Raw genomic sequence first — 8,406 nt, forward strand, 5'->3', positions numbered from 1 at the left:
TTTGAATATCAACGTGTGCCCGCTGCCCGATTTTGTTCTAGACATGCTACATATTGCTACATACAAGTCGACCTCGAGAGTTTCTTAGCCAGCGGAGCGTTCTTTTTAGGCCTCGAAGCGACCGAGCGAGCTACGACTTCGTAAGTAATAAATTCTAGACATTCTAGCTTTTTAACTGTAAATCAAGAAATTTCCTTCTATGCTGACGCAGTATCTTTATTCTGCCAACCTGACTTGCACGTGATTTGAAGTTGCAGCCAATAAAAATCACACAATTTTTTCGGGACGGGCTCGGGATACAGGAAAGTTAAAAACACTGACTACGGATCCAGCGTAATAAAGCATCAAGCAGTGTTGGCGTGACAGTCTGGCAGTTTATTTATTAATAATAAAAATATAATGATAATAATAATAATTTATTACATTTAATATAGCGCTTTAACTATTAAAATATTCTAAAGCGCTTTACAATATGTACAAGAAAATAAATACATATATACAATAAATTAAAAGCTTTCTTAAAAAGATAAGTCTCCAACTGTACTGATTAATTTCGAAACCCGCGTGCAATCAAAAAATGTAATCACAAACCTTTGCCGAAGGTGACAAGCTACAATAATGCAATATACAATAAAACAAAAATAAGAAAGAAAATAAATGGGCGGGTGGGAAGGGAATCAAAAACTAGATCGAGCTGGCGTAGAGCGCGAGGCGAACCGAGACTGATTGACCCGTAGCGCGGCGGGTTAGTGCACGTGAATGTTACAAAATCAAATGGAAGTGCGTTACTTAAGTGTCAGTTATACCCAGTTGAGGGACGGACCATTAGAAAAGTTATGGGGGGGGGGGGGGTGGGGAATTTTCGAGCCGCAGGAATTTTTTTTCGTTTTCAAATTCCTTGTAGGAATTTTTTTAGGCCTTAGAATGAATATTTTTTAGGGTTAATTGGCGTGCATGAATTTTTTTTCATTTAATTTTCCCTTGCGCGAATATTTTTTTGTACTTCGCCCGCCCCCCCCCCCCCCCCCACCCCATAAGTTTTTTAATGGTGCGTCCGTTATCTTAACCAATATGAGCAAGTAATACACTACGCAGCAGTATCACAAGTACTGTGATTCCAGTTTCTGCAGTCATCGCACTGGATTGCCTCTTGTCGTGGTCTAACTACTTGCCGACAGGTAATACAACAATTGTCACCCATGATTATAGTTTTAAATACTTAAAAGTATTTACAGACTTGCCAACCCTCAAAACGCAGAAGAAATTATGTGAGACTCTGAACCAAGAGCCGGAAAAAGTAGTGAGAAATGGTATTTTGCAAAAAAAGTCGTAAGATGTCCCAAATTTCCTATTGGAAGGACTTTCAGGGGAGATTATGAGTACTGGAAGCCAGGCGCATATCACTTTAAAGCTGGAGCAGTAAACATCACGATCATTTTATACGAGTTAGGTTTTGTAATTTGCATGTTCTATTTGCGGCCATCTTGAGAGCGTGAACTTCACATTTGGTGGCAGTGGCAAGTAGCACGGAAGGTTAGCCGAATGCAATCAAACGCAACTGCTAAGCGCTTTCTTTGTATTGAGCTGGCCATCTATTGATATCTAACTTGGAAACGAACCCTATAACTTTACTTTTTGAGAAAGCTTGAGAAATCAGTTACCAACTCGTGCGAGCGTGCGATAGGTCGTGAAAAGGAAACGGTGTGAATCAGGTTCCATGTAGAGTCATTATACTGGGAATAGATTCACTCAGTTTTCTAACCCTAATCACCAAATTTCAGAGTAATTCGACGTTCTGCATTCTCCGAACCGAATGACTCTGAAGTTTAGTGATTAGGGTTAGGAAACCTGACTCTGAAGGTTATTGATTAGGGTTAGGAAGCTGAGTGAATCAAGTTCTATTTAGGGTCATTAGACTGGAAAATAGACCTGAAACTTGATTTACTCGGTTTCCTAACCCTTATCACTAAACTTTAAAGTCATTCGGCGTTCTGCAAAATACCCTGCCGCTTGGCAAGTCTGTATTAGACGAAGCCTCGATTAGTATTAGGCGAAGCCTCGAGGAACGAGGGCGGAAGCCCAAACGAAACGGAAGTAGTAGCCTGTGAACCGGCTCTCTGTTTGGGGAAAGGGTGAAAAAACGCGAGGAGAGAGAAGGGAAATGGTGAGAGCCTGTAGACAAACATTTGGGACCGTCGTTCCAAGCTCCTATGGGCGAGAACACTGACTGTTGACACGTCGTCTTTGGTCGGCACGTAGCACGCGATTTGATTTAAATAATCGCTTGTAAACAGGTCGAAATTAATTACATTCCAATATATCCAAGTGACAGATAACGATCTTGCTGACCGATGATCGGCAATTACAAGACAGGAAGGCGGAATAGCGGCCTCAAATGTTTTTCTACAGGCTCTCACCTATTTCCTTCTCTCTCCTCGCGATTTTTTCACCCCATCCAAAAACAGAGGGCCTGTTCACAGGCTAACGGAAGCCCCAATATCTCCTCCTTTTTGCCATTAATTTCCATACAGTAATTTACTTTCGCTCGCAGCGCCTGGTTCTGAGGAAAAAAGGTGCATCAGGATCTGATGCACAGCGGGTATCGTAACAAACGGATCAAATAACTAATCACTTTTACGATTCATCCAATGGGAAGGTAGCCTGGGTACTGCGGCTTTGGTTGGGCGCGCCGCCCACTTGGCCTGTCATGCCTGAGTGCACGCACCGACATTTGATGCTGTCATCAGCTGTCATAAATTTGGCCTTCCATACGCGTCTTTCGCTTCATGGAATCAAAATAAAGTTTCTTTGTGTTTTGGAAGCAACGCGTCGACAGCGGGAATGGAGAAATCTCAGTGAATCCGAACGATCAATGCAGGCGTTGTAATTGCAGCTTCAAAGTTAAATTTATCTTTTTTAAAATGGATTAAATCTGTCTAAAAGGAAGGACTGCAAGGGTCAAGTGTTGAAGTTTAATTAGCTCAAAACCTTCAGAAAGTTGGATTTGAGGTAGTAAAATGCGACAAGCAGGTATTTGTACAAGGTGAAAGCTCAGCTAGACACAACGGCTTACCGTTCTCGCTACAGTACAGGACCACTAGAGTTGCTCTTGTAAAAGCAACTAAGAACAAAGCCAACCCGGCAACTGATAAAGTCCGCGTGGAGTCCGCGTTAGAATGACGTCAACGAACGACGAAATTCTAATCCCACTTGAACTCATACACAGCAACTGTGATGCAGTGAGAAAGGCTCGAGAAGTTCATTTAATACACAAAGGGAACACATTATTTCCTCTAGGAATAAATAGACGTGACGAAGCTCACTGATATATGATACCACCTAGTCTCATATACCAATAACAATCCATTGTTTTTATAGGCACTTTTTCAAATTCTTATTTGTAACGAACTCCATTTTTCTTTTAGCCCCTGAAGGGGGCCAATATTTCAAACCGAAATATTGGGCAATTTGTTTAAATATCTATATTTTTGTTTGATTCTTTTGTTTACTTCTTCATCGCCTTTCCGTAAGGATCAGTTTGCCGTTTCATATTTTTCTACATTTTAAATTACGCAGTGTGAAACTACATGTATTAATGATTATTGAGCTTGGGTCACCTGTGGTCTTCCGCGCGAAACGTCTCCAGCGGCGAAGACCGAGGAGAAAGGGCTGTTTTCGCAGGCTAAGGAGGAATTTGATCGCGTGTTTAGGGAACGTGTAGGGAGGCTAAGTCGGGTTTGCAAATTATAAAGTGCTTTTCCCAAAGACATCGGTTGCATTTATTAAAGGCGGGGTTATATGGAGCAGCTTGCTTTAAGATCTTCCAAGTGATTTTAAAGTTTGTGTTATTGTCTTTCAAATGCAAGATGACTCTGCTTGCTTAGTTATATACTTTGTCTTTTGTTTTACGTTCGTCTTTCAGTAGCTCCTCAGTATCTCAAAGGATCCTCTTCACGTCAGGAAGTCCAATGACAGAGATGGCACAGAGAGTTGTTAAAGAAAGCTATAATACAGCCGGCTGTGTCGTGGTGGGAGTCATTTGTATGCTGACCGGAATGATCTTTCTTGTTGTTCTTGGTGTTCGTGAAGTCCGTCCCTTCCTTAATGATTTTCGTCTTGAGACGGTTCAATGTAAAGTTTTTTCCAGTGGGTACACGGATATGAAAAAGCCTTGTACGTACCACAATTTTTTTCACTCGTCGTATCCTTGCTTTCAAATTCGAGTTTCTTACTTCGCCGGAACAAAACGGCAGACAGGTTATTTGTATCAAAGTGTACATGGAGATAAAAACAAGGTGAATGCTTTATTGTGTATTTGTCAGCCGGAAATCGTACTTGCATTCAAGAATCTAGATTCGTATTTTTCTAAACTAAGAATCCCATTTTAATATATTTCATTAAGTCGCATATTCAAGCATAACTTTGAAACTTTCAGCCTTGTTTATGTACAGTAACTTTCTCCGTACTCCTCCATACATCTCCCATGCTATTACATTGAGGAGCATTGGTTAACAATTAACACTTGATTTTCACTCAGCTACTCGCTGATCATTATTTATTATAATCACCTCTCCGTCCCTAGGCAGGAAAGGGGTACCTCTTTTCAGTCAGGCTTCAGGTATATGAAAAGTTATAACCTGAGATCAGGCTCTATTTTCGTTTCGCTTTGAAAATTACATTAGCTGTAGCCGTTAGAGAGAATATATGAGAACCGCTAAAATTGGGCCTGATCTCAGGTTAGAAAAGTTAGGGATTTCACTGGTTAAAGTGTGCGAAAGGGTAGGGAATTCTGCCATTTTGGGTCTGTAAAATGGCCCAAAGACTGATCAAGACTGACAGATGCATTTTATAGCTGTGAAAACTCTTTAGAGTACGTTTCAGTTAGAGGTTTATTCATATCTTAAAGAGGGGGACACTGGGGGGGGGGGGGGTACCCAATACCGCAATATCGTAAGAAAAATTGGTAATACCGAAATACCGCGACGAAAATCGACAAAGTATACCGATACCGCATGTATGATCAGTTACGCTTACTTAAGGTTACATCCATCAAGCGTAATGGCCCCGCCAGCATCTTGAGCAACCTCGACCCTCGATTGACCGGTACAAAGATCGAGAAGCTCAGTCAGAATTGCGTAAATCATGTACCATGCTCACGTGTGTTTTGTGTTGCATATTGAGTGTATTGACCTGTATTGGACAAGAGAGCGCAAATGAACGGTACTGCAGTACCTTGAAGGATCTTTTACCGAATACCGTCAGCTAAAAGGATGAAAAAAAAGTCTGGAAAAAGTCTTAATTTTGGATCCAAAAATCTTTACGAACCCTGAGTGTTTATATTCAGGTTAGCCTGCGAGCTGTATGCCGTAAAATTCCGAAAATAAGCTCCTCCATGTATAAGCCCCCGAAACTCGTAACGCAAAAAACCTCCGTTAAATCGTCCCTCCAAATATAAGCCCCCCGGGGGCTTGTACTTGGAAATTGCCCTCAAATACAAAGTGAAACAAAGCAAAAAAGGTAAATTTACTTCCAACTGTAAGGCTAGCCCAATCGATTTTGAAAAGCAAATTTCCCTCCATAGATAAGCCCCTCCGAATATAAGCACCTCCAAAAATAAGCCCCTCAAAAAGGGCCTTTGAAAAATATAAGCCCTGGGGCTTATTTTCGGAATTTTACGGTATTTTGAGGAGCAATTAACTGCTGACCACCATCAAGGCCAAGCCTAATGAAGGATTTAAGGGCTAGACATACATTTTTCTGGCTCCTTGAGTCAACTATGATCATACTGCGGGCGACAAAAGGAGCCCGCAATCCTAATCTCCAGGTTGTTATCACGCATGCGTCGCATGTATGTAGCCAGCAGTCGTCTGAACTTCTACTAAAAATGAATGGGATGCACAGAACGCAATTTGGTCAGGCGCGTTTCGGCCTATCTACCCCTCGTAATCTGATCAAGCGTGTTTTAACCGTTAAAACATCTGTATGTCAAGTGAAACTTAGGCAAAGCAGCCAAAGCACAGTGTTGGAGCAAAAGCGTTTGGACCTCCGATCGTTGTCGCCCACACTCCCTAACCTTTGGTTACTACGAGTATAGTTTAGTGAACAAATGGAATGGATCCAGATTTTCTGACCATTTAGATTGAACATCTCCATAAACTGCACATATGAAATTGCATAGTACTTGTCTTTCTCTTGTAGTTTAGAACACGAAATTTCTTTAATTCTAAGGGTGCTTTCCAAAAGTCAGAACTGGCCGGCCAGACTTTGGCCGCACCGGTCATTTTGAAAATGAAATAGGCTTTTTCCTTGAGTTTTTGATGAAAAACGATTTCTCCTTCGTGCACAATATATGGCAATTGACTGATCTGGCTGGGTAGCTTTGATTAAAAGTAAAATTCTCATTACGAAGGGAATGTCCTGGCCTGTCAGTTCTGACAAATGGAAAGCGCCCTAAGTTAGGCAGTTGGCGCTGGAAATGAAGGGGTTGATATTTGTACACCTCATAATTCCAGGTAGTTGCGTGAGCTAAAAAATATTTAAAACATGGTCTTGCCATTTTCTTTGTCTTTCAGTGTTGCATCCAGCCCTGTTCTTCTATCACAGATCTCAATTCCTACCATGTGAAAGTATTTGAAGAAAAGTATGGCTATTATGGTGATTCATTCCCATGCTACGTCAACCCTAAGTCACCAGATGAGCTGTTCGTATTTCATGCAGACAAATCATATGACCGCAGTATAATATTATACTGCATTCTGTGGCCATCACTTGGTGTTTTTTTGCTTGCATACATGCTTTTTATCGTGTGTTGCCGAGTAAAGGGTCTCTGCTGCTATACAAAGAGTGAATCGTCTGTTTCTTACCAACCAATATAGGCAACAGAACGACCAATATTGGCAACAGAACGACCAATATAGGCAACAGAACGATCTTGAACATCTGACCTGTAGACCAGATGTAGGACGGGAAAGTCAGGCTTAATTAGTATCTCAGCAAAATGGAAAAAAAGGAGATGCCCCTCGTAGCTATTATTGTGATAACAGAGAGGTTAAGATTCACATTTGCGCCAAACGGCAGACGTGAATTTTTACCACGTGACCAAGTTTTCCCCCTACTTTCCGTTTACTCTTTATTACTTCTTCACAATAATAATTACTTTTATGCCAGTTTTATCCTTAAGAATCCGAAGTCTGGAAAAGTAGGCTCTTGTATTTTGGGGCATGTGCTTATTGGCGATTTGTATTAAGTAGGTTTAATTAGGTTTTAAATTTCATGATGAAGAGGATATAGTTGTTGACTACCAGAAAAAATAAAAGAAACTTGAGTTTCGTCCTGAAGACGTTATTTATTCACAACTGGGATAGCAAACCTCTTTTATGAAAGGCCCATGAAGACAATGACAGTCTGTACTTCATATAAATCCGTTTTGGTTGTAGGAATTACATAATATAAAAAGCAGTTATTGAATTATGGAGATCGAGGAGACGGCCGAAGCGGATAACACCCTCCGCGATCTCGGTAATTCTTCAGATGATACGAAAGACGAATTCAATAATTGTTGTATTATTCATTCAAAATAATTCCTAGTTTAAAAACAAGCTAAAACATGCTTACCTCCATCGATCTTAAGTTCATCTTCGATAGTGCGCGTTAATCAGCAAGTTTAAGAGTTGAAGGGTTGTTCAACTTCGCAAATATTCTCCAAATAGCAGATGTCGCCCTTCGAGTTGTCTTCTTGATGATCTTGCTATGTTTTTAGGCAATAATTCGCCTATTTCTTCCAGGTCAAACGAGTGAAATGTCCGCCATTTTTGTTCTCACTACCAAATCAACTCAACCTCGTCCCAGGTCTTCTCGGTTAACGGTTTAATAATCTGCAACTTTGCTGCACTTTTGACGTCATCAGTTCAATTTGGTCGATAATAGCTAGTTATGATGAATTATGCGTGTGATTTTAGCCAATCAGAGCAGAGAAATATTTTGAATGAATAATTATTACCGTATTTATTCGAATAAGCGCCCAAACTCGAATTAGCGCCCACCTGGAATAAGCGCCTATCCTAAAGGCAGAAAAAGTTAATAAGCGCGCAGCCTCGAATAAGCGCTCCACTCGGGCCTGTTATACGTGGGTTTAATTTTTACTGTATTTAATAGGTAATTCAGCTGGTCAGGGGGATGTAAAAAAATGGCGGACAATAATGCTTCACCAAACCTTAGTTGAAGAAAATCGGTTGACCGAAGCAAACCCTGTGATTCCAGCTACAGCGCGTGCCAGATTGAGGCCTTGTTTGTACGGAGAAAATACCCGAGCTACCCAAGCTACCGCTGGGCGAACCAATTTTTCGTTCTTTTCCTTATGACCAAACTTGGCGTACCGTTTACATGAGAAACAAAACGTTGGCTCGG

The 8,406-nt window shown here is 41.0% G+C and overlaps 1 long non-coding RNA gene across 1 annotated transcript; it reads left to right on the top strand.

The window, feature by feature from the left end:
* Positions 1–1,064: 1,064 nt before the first annotated feature.
* Positions 1,065–7,609, top strand: LOC140944034 (uncharacterized). Its single transcript, XR_012166660.1, has 3 exons — positions 1,065–1,178; positions 3,923–4,295; positions 6,573–7,609. It is a non-coding gene; the product is annotated as an uncharacterized lncRNA (long non-coding RNA).
* The last annotated feature ends 797 nt before the right edge of the window (positions 7,610–8,406 follow it).

The sequence above is a fragment of the Porites lutea genome, chromosome 7, assembly GCF_958299795.1.
Source record: "Porites lutea chromosome 7, jaPorLute2.1, whole genome shotgun sequence".
NCBI classification, from domain to species: Eukaryota; Metazoa; Cnidaria; class Anthozoa; order Scleractinia; family Poritidae; genus Porites; species Porites lutea.